The 17440-nt window shown below is 51.0% G+C and overlaps 1 long non-coding RNA gene across 2 annotated transcripts; it reads left to right on the top strand.

The window, feature by feature from the left end:
* The first annotated feature begins 2577 nt into the window (after positions 1–2577).
* On the top strand, positions 2578–16797 carry LOC109283779 (uncharacterized). 2 transcript variants are annotated; one of them, XR_002091052.2, is made up of 4 exons: positions 2578–2670; positions 12641–12702; positions 14503–14569; positions 15089–16797. It is a non-coding gene; the product is annotated as an uncharacterized LOC109283779 (long non-coding RNA). The 2 variants fall into 2 exon arrangements; XR_009454921.1 differs by lacking the exon at positions 2578–2670 and adding an exon at positions 10693–10782.
* Positions 16798–17440: the final 643 nt, after the last annotated feature.

Here is a 17440-nt window from a genome sequence, read left to right as displayed (position 1 = left end):
CTTGGAACCCATAGCAGCTGTGCACCTTGTGCCACCACTTCTTGTCCCTGAGGAATGCCTATGCCACACGCACTTTGGCATGCAGCAAGTTACCCCAGGTGGCGTAGGGGAGGCTGGCCGCAGCACTGTGTTGGCCCCAGCAGCCTTACCTGGGGCCTGAGGGCCTCCCAGGCTTGCAGTCATGGAAATTCTTCTGTGTGGAGCCTAGCTGGCAACAGAGTGTGGCTCTGGGCAGGCTGGCTCTGCTTTTCAGCAGTGCTTGCTGGCTGTGTGTGCATTAATACATTTTTCTTTTCTGTGTTTTTTTTTTACCCCTGGATATCCAGGGATCAAAAAAACCCATGGAAAAAAAACCCAGCACAGTGCACACTCAGGCAGTGCACTCTTTCAGTATGTGGCAGTGTTTACAGTGCCATGTACTGCATGACTGTGCTTGTCTGGATGCACTCAAGGTGGTTTGTTTGTTTTTGAGTAAGTTCAGCTCTCACTCACTGTGGTGCTAAAGATAGCAAGGAAGGGGACACCCATATTTTCTCTTTCCCTCTTTGTGCCCTTCTTCGTCCTCCAAGGGCTGGTTCTTTTCCTAGGGTGCTTTTCTCATTTTCCTGGTTTCTCAGCTATCAGGGCATAATTAGATGAACGGTATCTCCTGCAGGATTCCTCTCACCCTATTTTAATGTTTCCCCAAATAGAAGGTAGAGCTTGTGTTTTAGAGACTTCCCTAAATCTTCTTGCCCTTTATGGGCATGTCATGATGAGTGTGCATGCACATGTTGTGGTACCTCAAACCACTTTGAGACACCACAAGAGGCACGGTGGGAAAACAAAAATGTTCACCACAATGCATATTTGCAGCATGGGCTCTAAATTTGATACCTGGAAATCTAGGTAGGGGAGACAGGGGATCCTGGGGCTCACCTTGGTGAGTTCTGTGGGGGGAAGTCCCCTCTCCCAGGATCCCAAGACAGGCACTAATACCACTGTGATGGGTCTCTTCCTCCCCCCTCCCAGTCAAACCCTGCTACTATCCCACCAAAGATCCTACACCAGAGAGGGTTGAGGTGGCATCCCTGGACCAACAGTCTGATCTTGTCAGGGAACCTGTGAAGACCCCCTGGGGTTCCAGCTCTCCCCTGCCATCTTGTGAGGGAACCCCACCCCAACCCTTTCCCCCACCCCTATCCCAAGGGGAGCTCTTCCAATCCCAGCCAGAGTCCAAGGTTTTAGTGGACTGGGGTGTTCAGATGGTACCTAAGGAGCTCACTGAACCCAAGTATCAGGAGAAGAGATTCCAAGAACCAGCAGGCTTCATAGAGTCTGGAGACCTCTCAGTCCTGGAAGTCCCCAGGGGTAAGCTACTTGCATTTCTTGACTGTGACTGCACCTGCCAGTCCACCAGCAAGGTACAGCTCAGCTTGGACTGCTGAGGAGATTTTGACAGTGTCCTCACCACTGCGAGGGTGCTCGCAGGGGAAGTCTAGGGGCCCAAAACCTGCAATGCCTGGATCTATAGGTGGGTCTACAATTTCATAGATGCCCTCTATACTTATGGGAGGGTGCTGTGCGAGCCGGTGATCCCCACACTGGGCATTGAGATGCATGAGGCCCCTGCTGAACCATCTACTCCACCCCCACAGCCATGAGGTCATTTCAGATCATGACCCTCAATGTCCATGGCCACAGGAAGGGTCTCTGGGGATGCCGGGTGCTCTCCTTCCTTCAGGACGGGGAGTACCCCATGGTATTCTTGCAGGAGAGCCTGATGACTCTGGCTGATGAGCCTAATTAGTGGCTGGATTGGGGAGGCAGGGTATTTTTTAGTCACCTTTTGGCCACCTTTGCTGGGTGGCCACCCTATTCTACCCAAGCCTGAAGCTCAAGGTTCTCCAGGGCATTGAGGTGGTGCTGCCTGCTGCACCCTCAGGTCCAAGTGTAGGGGTGGCCCTGAACCTTTGAGAGACCCAGAGTTGGCAGATTTTTTCCACCAGGAGGCCACTTGCATTGGTTCCCTCAACCCTTGCAAGTGCTTGGTCCTTGGTGGGGACTTTAATGTCACCCTAGATACCCAAGGCTGGTCAGGCAGGAAGCGGAAGCAGGGGGTGCTCGGGGAGATCCTAATGACTACTCCCTAGTGGATGTCTGGCATCCCTGTCACACTATCGACCCTCCTGCTTTCACCTATGTGAGGGTGGGGGAGGAGCAGGTGGAGGTCCTGTATTTAAGTTAGGTACCTACATGAGCAGTCAGACCTGGCTGACTACTCCTCCCAGCAGATGTCCGGGTAGTTTAGGTCACCCATGATGACCATGTCCCTTTACTTAACTGCCTCCATAAGCTGACCTGAGAATTCCCGGTCCAGCTCTTCCCCCTGGTTGGGTAGTCTGTAGTAGACACCTGTCACAGGGCACTTAGGTGCCCTGCTCCTAAAGAGGGGAAACTGCCAGGGAAAGAGCCCTAGCAGGGAATAGGAAGCCCAGCTGTGGGTTGCCGGGGAAACCAGGAGGTCAGCTGACTGTAAGGGGCAGGGCCTGGCCCTTATAAACTCTAGGAGCTGAGGCCAGAGGCAGTTCCCTTCCAGCAGCCCAGGAGGAAGGAGCTTTCTGCTGCAGAAAAGATGAGAAGCCTGCTGAAGGAGCAGCACATGACATGGCTGTGGGATGAAGAACCCTGGTAGGCAAAGCATGATTATAGCTGGGCGGCTTATGTTTAAGTTATAGCCAAGAGGCTTGAGTTTGTGTTGCTTTTTGTTACACCGGTGGTTTGGGTGAGGCTATTAGGGGTTGGAGGAGGCCTCATAGGGTTCTCACAGCGGTGTGGGGACCCGAGCACCAGTGAAGGCACAGCATTTGGGGTGCACAGACCCCAGCCCCTGAGAGGGCATGGCTTTACTTAGAGGAGCCCTGAGAGGGTGCAGCTTTACAGAGAACGCCCCAGAGGAGGGCGGCATTACAGAGAAGGCCCTGAGACAGAGCGCAGAAAGAGAGAGAGAGAGAGACAGGGCTATTGAGAGCCCGAGTGCCAGAGAGTGAGCGGAGACAGAGACAGAGACCGAACAACATCTATTCCAGCTGCGAGGCTTGGGGCATGGTATAAGGGGTGGTTGGAGCCATGCATAGTCCATAAGGCTAGGGTGCCCAGAGCATCCATTTGCAGGACAAGACCCACGAGGGGTCCGGGAAACCACAGGGTCTTAAGATCCATTGAAGTGACCAAGAGGGCATAAAGGCAGCCTCCCTAATATATTGGAACATCAAAGACGCGTTGGGCGAGAATCTGAGGGTGCCCTTGGGCCAACTTGGCACGGAAAGGGGACCTTGAGGAGATCATGGCCCTCCTGTAGGACCCTGCCTGTGAGAACACCCAACGTTAAGTCCCTTTCCTCCTGACCCCCTTGTATTCTAACCCAGAGCACTTCAGTCTGCCCTTCCTCTGACCCAGTACTGTTTGTTGAGGACATGTATTGCTCTTTGATGTAGAGCGTCACACCCCCACCATTCCTCCCCATTCTACCCCACCTATACAGTTTGTAGCCCTTGATGTTTACCATCCAGTAATGGGTTGAATCCCACCATGTTTCAGTGTGCCCTGCTGTGTCCAGGTTTGTGTTAGCTAGCAGGAGGGCAAGTTCCTCCTGCTTGTTTCCCATAGTAGGAGCATTAGTGTAGAAGCATTTAAGGCCTCCTGTGGGTCTATGCACCACCCCCCTGATCCCAGGACTATTCAGAACCCTGCCACTTACCTGGGTACTTCTTGTGTTCATCGCCTGTCTTGCCTGGGAAGTGTCATCATTTTCCCCTGTGGCCCCATCCCTGGCAAAGCTAGTTTAAAACATGCTGTACAAGATCAAACAACCTGGTAGAAAAGACACACTTGCCTTTAGGGGAGAGGTGAAGCCCATCCCATCTGAGTATGTCCTCCGCATGAAAATGTGGGTCGTTGTCAAGTATCCTGAGGCCTGCCTGGTAGCACCAACTCTGAAGCCGCTGGTTGACCGCTTCAATACAGGCCTCATGGTGCCATCCATGTCTACTTACTGGGAGAATAGAGGAAAATACCACCTGCAACCCTGTCTCCTTGAGCTTGGCTCCCAGGGCCTTGTAGTACTTCATGATGCAGTCAGGATTGCTCTCCTCCGCATCATTTGTTCCTACATGGATTAGGACCATGGGGTGCTGGTCTAAGGGTTGAATGAGTTTCAGGATCATGCCTGTAACATCCTAAATCCAAGCCCCAGGTAGACAGCAGAGCTCACACACTATAGGGTCAGACTGGCAGATGGGATCCTCTGTTCCCCTCAGGATAGAGTCTCCAATGACAAAGACTTGGCATTTCTTCCTCATGGTGTTCTGGCCCTGTTTGGACTATGCCACGTGTACAGTGCCACCATCCCTCCGGGAGGCATCTCCTTCAACCTTCTCCTCTAAGGCTGCCAAGGCCTTGAATCTGTTCCCCAGTTCATAGATTCATAGATTCATAGATGTTAGGGTCGGAAGGGACCTCAATAGATCATCAAGTCCGACCCCCTGCATAAGCAGGAAAGAGTGCTGGGTCTAAATGACCCCAGCTAGATACTCGTCTAACCTCCTCTTGAAGAGCCCCAGGGTAGGGGAGAGCACCACCTCCCTTGGGAGCCCGTTCCAGACCTTGGCCACTCGAACTGTGAAGAAGTTCTTCCTAATGTCCAGTCTAAATCTGATCTCTGCTAGCTTGTGGCCATTGTTTCTTGTAACCCCCGGGGGCGCCTTGGTGAATAAATCCTCACCAATTCCCTTCTGTGCCCCCGTGATGAACTTATAGGCAGCCACAAGGTCGCCTCTCAACCTTCTCTTGCGGAGGCTGAAAAGGTCCAGGTTCTCTAGTCTCTCCTCGTAGGGCTTGGTCTGCAGGCCCTTGACCATACGAGTTGCCCTTCTCTGGACCCTCTCCAGGTTATCCGCATCCTTCTTGAAGTGTGGCGCCCAGAATTGCACGCAGTACTCCAACTGCGGTCTGACCAACGCCCTATAGAGGGGAAGTATCACCTCCCTGGACCTATTTGTCATGCATCTGCTGATGCACGATAAAGTGCCATTGGCTTTTCTGATGGCTTCGTCACACAGTTGTACCTGGGGAGCCACCTCCATGCTAGCCCAAGCAGCCCTGGTTCTGGTGGTCACCTTCTTCCATTTGTCGGCTGTGCATCTCTCTTGGGAGGTCTGTCTGTTGAAAGACTGACCCTGCAGAGAATGGAAATATGCGTCAGTTTCATCCTCCGCAGCCCTGATCCCCCATAGCCTGCTCACCTTGGACTGAAGCTCCCTCACCTGCTCTTCCAGGGCCCGACATCTGGAACAAGAGAAACAATCAAGGGAGCTTCCAGACCCCTCTCCCACCTGCAACCTCTGGGTCCCCGCCAGGCAGTCCCCACAGATGGGGGGGGGGGAGGGGCTGCTGGCACCACCATGGGCTTTGTCTGGGTGGAGGCCTCAGGGGCCCAGAGTAGCTGGCACCACTGGGGTGTGATCCCTAGTGGCCGCCCTCCTTGTCCTTACCACTGGGTCACAGTCCCTAGCAGCCGCTCCCCATGTTCTTACCATGTCCGTGGAGCTGTGAGTCTTCCTCTCTCTCTTGCCGCAGACTCCTTTCTGGTTCATGCTGCGTGCCCGCCTTCCATGAACGCTGATGCAAATGCCAGCACACCCTTTCAGAGTGTGCCTGTTTGCGTGCACTGTTTGCGCATGGCTCAGGAGCACGGCTCCCTGCTGGCTCAGTTAAAAGGGATCTGGGAAGCTTCCCCTCTGGATCTGCCTCAGCTGTGCCAGTTCCCTCTGCCCCACTTACCTGAGGGGATCAGGTGCTGCTGCCCCCTCCCCAGCCACTGCTGCCACTGCCAGTCAGGTAAAGGGGTCACACGTGTATGTGGGGATGCATGTATGCCCAGCTCCCTCCTCTCTGCTTCTAGCCCCAGCTGGGTCCCTGGGTCTACCCATGACATGTGCAACCTCCCATCTGGTCCAGGAGGTGAAATCTGCCTTACCTCCTGATGCCCTTGCCTTTGTTCACCAGATTGTGCACAGTGACATTCCCTGCCCTGCATGTTCTCCAGCCCACCGGAGTTTGTCATGGGGCTGGCACTTTGCCTGGCCTCGTGGCATGCCCTGCTTCACCACCTGAGCTAGCTGGAGGACACCAAACTGGTTTGCTTTTCTACCATCCACCTCTACATGCTCGTATGCTGTATGGTCCATCATGCTGCCCCCCGTGTCCTGCCGAGGCATCAAGTGGCGGGACCTGCTTGTTTGGCTGGGGCACCTCAGTGGTTGAATCTGTACTCCACCCTCATCCCGTGAGCCACTGGGGACCACAGCTGGCAGGTGCTCAATGGAGCCATTGCTACAGGTATGTATGTGGTGAAGTTCATGGACACCCCAGTCTCCTGCCCCTTCTGCAGGCAGAGGAAAATCCTGGCGCACATGACCCTTGTGCTGCAGCCTGGTGCACTCCTCCACATTCAGAACCTCCTCCTGAGGTTCTGGTTGAATTTCACCCCCCACCTTTTTTCCATCCATGGCCTCACCAGGTCCCAGGACCTCCTGGTCAACCTCCTCCTGGCTGTGGCCAAGTGGGGCCTGTACTTGACCAGAAAGAAGGCTTTGGCCAGGAAGGTGCCTGGAGACTGCAGGAACACTTTCCTCTCACTTATCCATGCATGTTTCTGGGCAGAGCACCAGTAGGTGGCATCCACCCACTCCTTGGATGCCTTTGAGGACTAGTGGGTGAGGCCCAGGGGGGCTCTGCTTGGTCTCTCCCTCTGGAACACTTATTTTCTCATTTTGAACCTTTGACCCCCCCCCCCCCGACATCACTCCTATTCTGGTTTTGCTTTAGTTGTCCCAAGGAATTAGTTGTGTTATTCATTCATTGGCCCCACACTGTAGTGGCCACTAGTTAGATGGGCCTTGGGCCCACAGCATTTGGGTAACAGAAATAGACAAAAGCTTCTGGGGGAGGAGCCTCTGGCCAGAAGTTGGCCATGCCCCTTCCTGTCCCAGGCTGCTGCTGCTGCTGCTGCTGAAAGCCTGCTCTTAGGAGCTTCTGGGGAGAAGATGGCCATGCCCCTTCCTGCCTTTGGCTACTGCTGCTGCTGGATTTCTCTCGGAAGCTTTTGAAGGGAAGTTTGCTGCACCATTTCCTTCTTTTGGCTACTGCTGCTGTCCTCTGCTGCATGCCACATACCACTGCCCCCCCACCTCGGGGGTCAGGGGCACCGCTCTGCATTGCACCCCAGCACTACATCCCTGCACCTCATCCCAGCTTCTGCATTTCTGTTTCAGTCTACTGCCCAGCCTGCCCCCAAGACGTGGTCAGGGACAGCCTGGGGAGGAGGCCTATGCTTCCTGTGGGCCCCTCCTCTCACCATCACTGCTGGAGCCTAAGGGTGCCTTGCCTGCCCCAGCTGCCTCTGCAGGCCACCCTCCACCTTCACTTTCACCTTTTACCTGAAGCACACCTTGGGTGGCTGACCTGGATGGCTGATACCACAGCTGCTGCTGCCTGAAAGGCTGCTGCCCCCTCTCAGGAGGGGATGGGGTGGGGATTTCCCTGCTGTACCACTAGATGCATCGCATCTGCACTGGATTACTCCCTAATTGACTGTTTGCTCTAGCAGTCCCTCATAATTTCCTCACTACATCTGATCCTGTGCCTTGTTTCCTTCCTACTGTCCTGCTGCTGAGTATCTGGCTGAAGCCCTGAGGGGCTCCTGGACTGAGTTTCAACAAAAAAAAGTCCCTCCATCACTCCAGTCTTTTTTTTTTTTACACCTGCCTCCACGGTCTCCCCTGTGTGTTTTATCCTTGTGTGGTAAGTCCTGTGGTCCACTCCTCTTGCCCAGTGTTTGTTGTATGGCTGAGTAAACCAGCCTGAGTCCCCCCAGCCCTAGTGTGTGTACCCACTGCCCCTCTTTCCCAGGCATAACCCACTTGGTTTCCTGTGGTGCTGTAGCTCAGCAAGCTTCAGGCCCCTTTCCCCTCCTTCCATTCTCCCACAGACCCAGCCTTCCCCTGTTGGATTCAATAGCCCTGCTGTATTTTTTGTTTTTCCTCATTGATTTCCTCTCCCTTATGTAAAACCATGGCAGGGCAGGAACCTTCTGGAGGGGCAAATGACCCCACAGAACTTCCTGCAGCCCCCACTATAGGGCCATATCCCAACCAAGCTCCTGAGGAGGCACATGCCACTTCAGCCCCCACCCTAGAGGCAGAGTCCAACCAACCTCCTCCAGGGGTAGAGAAGCCTGAAACCTCTACTGTGGGAGTAGGCAGGACTCCAGCAGGGAGCCAAAAGGGTCAGAAGGGCCAGGCCCCCCAGGAGGAATTCCCCAGCCCCCTTCCCCCACCATTGAGGATCCAGGGCAAGAAGAGTAGGAAGGGCTCCTCTTCAGTCTCCTCCACAGCTGGGAGTAGGAAGGGCAAGGGCTTTGCCTCCAAACCTAGAACACCAGTGCCCTACTAGGTGCACTACATCAGCCTGTACACCCACTCAGCCTGTCCCTGGCCCTAGCTCTGTCCCTATCAAGGTGACCCCCCCAGCAGAGGAACCACAGTTATGCACAGGTGGCCACAGGGCAACATGAAGCTGTGGGGTCTGGACCCTCCACTGCCAGCCCTTTCAGCTTAGATGGCCCCCCTTTCCAGCACTCACCCACAGGAATGGGGTGAAGTGCCAACTACCCAAGTGAAAGAACCTGCACTTTGAGAGCTGGGTGCAAGCCCTGTCTCAGGCAGTAGGGGGGGGGGGAGGGGCAAGATCACGGCAGCCTCCAGCTTTCATAGCAAGGGGGGTCTTTTTCCTTGCCTCAGAGGCTGTGACAGAAAAGGTGGTGGAGAGGCAAATACAACCCCTTTCTTCACCACTTCAAGGGCTCCGATATGACTGGCAGCTCCTCAGCCTGTGGGGCTCGTCCCTGCAGGACCTATGAGGGCTGCCAGATTTCTACCAGGTCCTCCTCTGGGCCTGGAGGCTGGTGTCTGCCTCCAGGTCCCCTGGAAACACTTGCCCAGTGTGCCAACCTGCTCATCGAGCCCCTTCTCTGGAACCCCCAGCTTGAGGTACCAACATCAGTTTCATAGTTGGTAGGGTTGGAAGGGACCTGAGTAGATCATCAAGTCCAACTTCCTGTCATGGCAGGAAAAAGTACTGGAGTCAAACGACCTCAGCAAGGTGTTCATCTAACCTCCTCTTAAAGACCCCCAGGGTAGGAGCCAGCACCACTTCACTTGGAAGCTGGTTCCAGATCCTAGCTGCCCTGACTGTGAAGTACCGCCTCCTGATGGCTAGTCTGAATCTACCCTCTGCCAGCTTATGACCATTATTTCTAGTCACTCCTGGTAGTGCTCAGGGGAACAGGAGTGACTAGAAATAGGAGGACCTGGTAGAAATCTGGCAGCCCTCGTAGGTCCTGCAGGGAGAAGCCCCACAGGCTGAGGAGCTGCCAGTCATATCGGAGCCCTTGAAGTGGTCAAGGAAGGGGTTGTACTTGCCCTCCACCATGAGCCCCCTCCTCACCACCTTTTCTGTGGCAGCCTCTGAGGCAAGGAAAAAGTCCCCCTTGCTATGAAAGCTGGAGGCTGCCATAATCTTGCCCCCCCAGTACCTGAGACAGGGCCTGCACCCAGGTCTCAAAGTGCAGGCTCTTTCACTTGTGTAGTTGGCACTTCACCCCATTCCTGCAGGTGAGTGCTGGAAAGGCACTTTGGTTGCAACAGAGGTTGATCCTGGGTGGTGTCACCCATTTCAGAGACCTCCTGGACTGTGATAGGCTGGCAGGGATAGACCCCACTGTGCTAGCCTGACACATGGGTCTACCCACAACACTTACAACCTCCTGCCTGGTCCAGAAGGTGAAATCTGCCTTAACTCCTGACTCCCTTACCTTCGTTGACCAGGGCCTGCAAGGTGGTGGTCCCCACCCCTCTGTGTCCTCTAGCCCACTGGAGTTTGTTATGGGGATGGTGCCTCACCTGGCCTTGAGACATTCATTGCTCCACCACCTACACCACCCGGAGGACACAGAACTGGTCCGATTTTTATGGTCCATCACCACCACCTGTACATGCTTATGCACCATTCAAGCAATTTGGAAGTCTACCATTTCCTCTATAATCATAATAAATTCTAAATATCTATATGCTTCGGTGTTTGCTTATAGTTTTTTATCAAAGAAAAATCAGAGCTCCTCCTTACCCCTTTGCTAACCAGGATGTGGGGACAGCTGCAGCCAGAGCTCCCGCCAGCAGATCCCATCCTGTCCAGCAGCTGGGCACATAAGGTGTGAGATATGGGGGGAATGTGAGGTTTGCAGGAGCAGGGTGGGGAAGGGGGTGGGGTTCTTGGGGGTATGTGTGGGTTGTGGGGTTTGTGGGGGGTGTAGATGATGTGTCGGGTGGGGGTGTTTTTGTGGGTGTGGAGCATGCGGGGGGAGTTTGAGGGGGGGGTTGTGGGGGATATTGGGCTTGTGCAGGGGTTTGGGGTTTGTGGCTGGGTATTTGGGTGCGTGGTTTGTGGGGGTGAATCCTTGGTGAATGAGCTTTAGTTACAGTGTCCCTTGGCCGTTTTTAAACCCAGGGAGGCTTATACACATTGTGGCAGGGCACTGTTTGTGCCTGCCATTTTAAGGGCCTGAAGATGGCAGGTGCCTGATTAGGGCAGCCATTTTGGATACAGGGCTGCCCAAAATGCCCTGGTCATATGCTGCTGAAAGACTAGGCAACAACATCGCCTGGCTGCAGGTATCAACTGGAGGTAAGGGCAGGAGTTGTGCGGGAAGGTCAGGAGGCTCCGGGTCCTGGGTATGACCTAAAACTGCACCCTGTTGGGAGTGGGTAGCCTGGTGGGGCTCTCAGTGGCACAGGAGCCCCCAGGAAATGCCAGGCCAGTTATCACCCCGGTGAAAGGTGGGTTGGGGTGCCTTAACCCCAGCTCCCACCTTTGGGCAGGTCAGGTGACACCAGAGGTAGAGAGGTCCAGGCATGGCTATGGCCACCTGAGCCCACCCAAGGAGGGAAGCCCTGAGACTCCGAGTAGAGGGGGCGTTGTGTAAGATCACAGGGTAGCACCATGACCTGCTGCTCCGGGGTGGGAGGTGGGGAGTTAGAGTCCCCTGTGAGACCCTGGAGTACCAGTTGTGGGGAGATGGGGTGACTCACACCACATCCAGAAAGGGGGACCCAGAGAGAGTGTGGGGCTAGTGAGGCCGGAGATAGAGGTCCCCCTCGACTAGTCCATGCTGGGTCCAAGAAGGTCAAAAGGGCCAGGTGCCCACCACGAGGGGCACCCAGAGTTGTGGGCCTGGGGTCCCACCTGGCCTTGGAGGTGAGGCTAGGGCCTGTGTGTGGCTAAAGGTCCTGAGTGGGGACCACACCTGAGAGGGGAGCCAGCTACAAGGAGCTCAGCAGCCTGAGAGAAGGTGGCATAGGCTGCCTGAATGGAGAGATCAAAGGAGAGTCCTGGTGGGAGTATTCTGGAGCCTACTGTGGGGCTGGTGTGACTACTAACATCTGGATGCCATCTGCGAGGAATGGGCTGCAGTGTAGTGGAGGTATGGAGCTGCAGATAGCACCCCATGGGATCGGGGCAAGAAATGTGCAGCCTCCTGCTTAATTAACAACAGTTAATAAATTAACAACAAGGCTTGGTGGTCATGAAGGAGGGCAGTTAGCCCAGGAACAGGTGGGCAGGCCACGGGGAAATCAGCTCCAAGAATTCCCCCTATTACACACATGATGCTGTAATGATCATGATGGGGGGCTTATACACATGATGCTGTTTTTATCTGGGACTCTTTTCTCCTCCCTCTCTCTCTGGGGCTGCTCTAGCTTCATAAAGCAACTGTTCTGGAAATGTGGCTCCCTCCTTTCCTTTGCTGGTTCTTTCTGGTGTTTGGCTTGTGCCATCACAGGCTCTCTCTCCTCATGACATTCCCCATCTCTCCAGAGGCTATGGAAGGTATCCACATGTTCCCCTTAGCACTTCCCATTGGGAGACCAAAGTGCTTTTGGCATTTCATTGTGATATATTTAAGAAGAAGATAGGAACCAAAAAGACGTGAAAGACCGACCCTGTATTCCAGATCCTGTATTCCAGATTCAGGATATGAACAATGTATGGGAATTCACTACCATGTTGGCAAACACAGCCGGCATTTTCATTAAGATAAAATGATAGTAATGAAAATGTGGCTGAAGAAATTGACTGGCCTAAGGGAATTTGCAGGGTTACTTTTCCAAGTGCTCATGAGAACAACAAGCAGGTTGCAAATTATCACAGAGATTTTTTGACAAACACATACAAACTTTCCCTAAAAAAATGTCCCCTCTCAGAATGCCTGGACCTAGTGTGGGGTAGGGATGTTGCTCTTTAAGTACTCTCTCTCTGTGATATTTATCCTAGGACTTGCAACATAATGTGACATGTTCTTCCAGCATAGTGTGACCGTAACACAATTCTTTCATGCGTGTGTGTGGTGGTAGCGCTGATCCAGAGTAGGGGTTCTTAAACCTTAAAGCAACTGTATTGTCAGTGTAGTAAGGAAAAGGGAGCAACAATGAAGGGAAGGGATCATATACTGTTCATTTCTGTTTCTTCTTCATTGTCTTTTCAGCAATCTGTGCTGCTACTTGCTGTGATCTGGAGAGCTCTGGAAGTTGTCCTTGCATTGTGAAGGTAGGCCAGACCTGCCTAGAGCAGCACCAGGTTCAGGGGAGGGCAAAGGTAAATTGGAATGAGACGGGTCAGGCTCGTACATGGTGGTGATGGTGGATTCTGGCACCAGAGGGCCTGAGTATGCTTATGGGTTTCAAGTTAGTCAGCAAACATTTTAAACAGGTCTGCTCCACATTTTAATTAAAATGCTCCAGCGTGGCCTCACTGTCACATGTATAAGCCCCTGTGCATTTAAAAATGGGTGATAGGGCACTTCATCTGAGCCTCAGCAAATGAGGTCTAGATTAAGTGTCCTGCAGCCATTTTTCAACCTGCGGGGGCTTAATACATGTGACAGCGAGGCATTTTAATTACAGTGGCTTTCCGGGAACTACTGTAGCTAAAATGCCCCCCAATCCACCCCTGAGCATGATATAGGCAGCCTTGTAACCCTATCAAAAGGGCAACTTTTCAAAAAGGCTGGTACCTTCTAATTGTTATGTATGAACTAGCTGAGACTGATTCAAATACAGTAAACCTGCCCCAACTTTAATATTCCTTCATCCAGGGTTAAAGTTGGATCAGGTTTGCCACATTTGAATCATTCTCAGCACCTTCATTCACACAATTAGAACTACCAGCTTCTGCCCTTTTGAAACGTTCTCCTTTTGAAAGGGCTCCAAGTGTTTGTGTCAGGAGTGTCAGAGTTTTTATCACATGAATTCCTGTGACCTGACTCAGTTAAATTAAGGCTTTTTTACATTATTCTGACATCCTACAGGAATCTTGAAGAAGTTGGAAAGGACCTTGAGAATGGCATCTGTACAAGTGCTCTACCTTGGCCTGTGCCTCACCCCTGGTGTAGCATGGGTCAGGCTAAGATTGTCCAGGAGCGGAAAGAGAGTGTGATTTGTGTACACAGTGCTGTACCTATTCCCATTGTAGGTTAGGGAAGCAGAGTTCTAATTGAGAGCAGCCCTAATTCTAATTCAGAGTATCTAATTGTGTTCTAATTGAGAGCATCTGTGGAGCTGCCTTGATTATAAACAGGGGCCTGGCAGATGACTGAGCTAACCTAGGACATTAAGGACACTTATAGATGTGCTCCAGGAGGTGGGACAGGGGGCAGGAGTGCTTTAATTAGAGCAGTTGTGAGAGTTACTGCAATTAAAGTGCCTGAAGTGTCACATGTATCAGTGTCCCCACACTGAAAAATGGCGGCGGGGACACTTTAACTAAAGCTCATTGACCTAGCTTTAGTTAAAGCACACCTGCCACTGTTTTTCAGCACAGGGATGCTAATACACATGACACCAGAGTCTGTTGGAGCACAGTAATTGCTGCACTCCAACAGACTCAATGTGTTGTAATTGCAATGTGTCAGAGCAGTCTCTCTGCATGTGTATAGGCACCCTAGGAGTTTAAAGGTGTTTGAAATAGAGCTGGGCACACTTTTTCTCCTAATCTTTTTCTTGGGGAAAATGCAGACAACACAGATTTAGAAGCTTTATTGATTTAGGTTGGGGAGACAATCAATACATTTTCACTCAATATTTTAAATTGATGCATTTTAATTTTTCCATTTGAAACAACTTGTTCAAAAAAATCTATCTTATTTTTGAAGAATAAGTGTTTTAAAATGGTAGAAATTAAAAAAATAACATTTCAGTGTTGCCATTATGAGAGATTTCATTCCACCCACATTATTTTTAACCATTTGAAATGGCTCAATTTTGAAAACCCAAGGCTAGCAGAAGTGAGAAGTACATGTAGGATTTTATTCAAAGAAACATTCACAAACAGCTATTAATATTTGCTCAGTTCTAGGAACCAGCTAAACCAGTGATGTTCAAACTATCTGGACCTGCAGGCAAGATGAATGGCACAGGTATCTGGTTCTCAGGGTTGATCCATGAACGTGATCTAGTGTGTAGGGCAGTCCTTGGGTTAGATCCAGTATGTGGGGTCAGTGCAGTGTCAGTTTAAAGGGGCAATCTGACACAGTGGCATGACTCTATGCATTGGATCTGGCTGTGGTGTGACTGAGAGAGCTGCAGAAGATCAAAGATTAATGCTGAGAATGGCAGCAGAACAACCCCACACTTACCTGGTCCTGGAGCCAATGTGTCATGCCATGCCCAAGATGCAGCATTTTAAAAACAGTTTCTTGCTCCAGATTGGAGAAAAGGCACCAGGCAGGGGTACTTCTAGCCCCAGTAAGGGGCAATGTAAGGAGGGCAGCACTGGACCATGGTGCAGATTCACTTTTGGAGCAGCTGGAAACTAGTGTCTTTCCCACCTACCCTCTTTGTTTGAGTGTCCTACCTTTTTGTTTCTTCTTGTCTGAGTATAACACTGTGTGGCCCTGTATTTGTTTCTTTTTTTTTTTTTTAACTTCAAACTGTAGGTGATAACCTTGGGCCATGAGGTCTAAGGGACATAATGAGCCACAAGAGCCACTCATGGGAATTAACTGGCAGCCAGCATTGAGCAGGAGGGAAGAATCCGCAGGAGAAGCCAACATCCAATGGACTCAAAAGCCCATCAGTAAGATGGAAATACAACCTGATACCTGAGAAAGTGCAAAGACCATTAAGACTGGAGGGCAAGCCACGCTGACATCAGGCAGTCCATTGTAGGCTGGTGTATGGAAGGGGTGTAGGGGAGGTGAAGCCTCATGAATATCTGTCAGGAGGAATGACCGATCTCGAGGGACTTCCAACAGGAGACCCCACCATTGAAGTTAAATTCAAAGTCATGGCAGGTGAGTTCTGGGGTACTCCCTGGGGTGATCAAGGCCCCTACCAGAGGTAACTCGAAGCCTCTCTGTGTCCATCACCAGGCACCCACGCCAAGGTGGTGCGCAAATGGATCTTTGAAGTGAGACGGGCACAAGGATGTTGGAGCCCCATAAGAAGAGTGGCCTCTAGTTCTTGGAATTATCATCAGTCCATTTTTTCCAGCTCCCAGAAACTTAAGTTGCAACATCAAGGCATGTTGGGTGAGAACACTCCATCTAAGTGAACTGGACCAAGATGTTCCTAGACTGAATCTTAATGGAACAGGCCCACCAGATCCCAGGAAGGTGGAACAGTGGCCTCGCAGGGGGAGAGAATTAACAGTGACTGCACATGCTAACTCCCTGGGCCATATCATCCAGACTGCAAGGCTCCTCACGTGCCTATAAATCTTGCAGTGGGGGAGAAGTGGCAGCATTAATTGCTGCAGCCTTGGGAGCTATTAATACTGCTACTGCTTCCCTGCTGCCAAATTTACAGACCCCTGGCTACCCTGTGGAGCTGTGTCATCCAGCATACAAGCTAGATATGGCTTGAAGGATGGAGGGTTGAGCACTACTGAACTAATAAAGCTACCAAGGCTCACTGCTTTCATTCACTTGTGCTTGGTGCTTGCCTATCTTTTCCCCTTTGGGATGTCTGTATTGCAGTTGCTAGTTCCAGTCACTGGATGGGAGAGTTGGACGTTCATCTGTTATTCCTTATAACAACTGAACTTAGAAAATGTTGTTCTTGACATGCTGGAGTGAACATTCACAACCAGACTGCGTGACAATTTGCTTTTTCAGCATATTCAAGAAAAGGCAGGTTTTTTATCAGTGTGACATTTGGAAATTTCAATCCAAAATTGATCCTGGTTTTGAAAAATATGGGTTTTTTTTAGTTTACACAAGATCACAAAAATATGACTTTCCTAGTCCATTATCAAACCTCAAAGATTATTAAACTAAATGCAAGTTAGGCCCAGAACTTCACAAAACCAACATAAAATCCAAAACCTTCTTCAGCTGAAGTGTTTTGTTTTTTTTAATTTGCTACAAATTTTTGTTCAAATTAATGCTGTTCCTATTTAGAGAGAGCTATTTATTCTCTGTTCCCATTTATTGCTAAGAAAATTAATAAAATATGAACAATGACCTGTGAAGGACTGAATGCAAAGTTGTCTGGTGTTATAAAGACACAGGCATAAATTCATCAGATCTTATATACCAAGTATAGTTGGACTGTAATGAAATCCTGAGTCATTGTGAGGAAGAATTATTCTGCATGCCACTAGAGGACACTGTATACCTTAAATAAAAAGGCTAACTTGCTAATTAATTAATAACAGTCTGGGGAAAATGCCATTTGTAGGACCAAACCTTTGATCCCAGAGCTTTCACGGCTACTACTCACCAAACAAATTCTCACTCAGGTGTGCATCAGCAAAGCAGAGATAATTCCCTCCAAAAACAGGCCATGTGTATTTCTAGGTACTTCTCTGCAAATGAGCTAGTAGAGTTTTGCAAGAATAAGCACATCTTGTTGATGTCTAACCTTCACAGTTCGAGTGGCCAAGGTCTGGAACGGGCTCCCAAGGGAGGTGGTGCTCTCCCCTACCCTGGGGGTCTTCAAGAGGAGGTTAGATGAGTATCTAGCTGGGGTCATCTAGACCCAGCACTCTTTCCTGCTTATGCAGGGGGTCGGACTCGATGATCTATTGAGGTCCCTTCCGACCCTAACATCTATGAATCTATAACTTTTGTTTTCTTATTAGCATCCTGAGTTATCATGGTAAAAGCAAGCAAGGCATTATTACTGCAGTTTCACTGGGCAGGTTGACAAGACTGTGCTAAGCAGGACTGTAGGTATACAGTCTGGGGTGTTGGGACAGACTTGCTTAATAGTCTGTTTCTGCATATAACATAGAAAGAAGTGGGGAGGAAAGAGAGGTAGATATAGGCCACATTTGCACTGTCTGT

The sequence above is a fragment of the Alligator mississippiensis genome, chromosome 9 (assembly GCF_030867095.1).
Source record: "Alligator mississippiensis isolate rAllMis1 chromosome 9, rAllMis1, whole genome shotgun sequence".
Classification (NCBI taxonomy): Eukaryota; Metazoa; Chordata; order Crocodylia; family Alligatoridae; genus Alligator; species Alligator mississippiensis.
The sequence above is the reverse complement of the archived record's forward strand: the minus strand, read 5'-3'. Positions and strand labels throughout refer to the sequence as shown.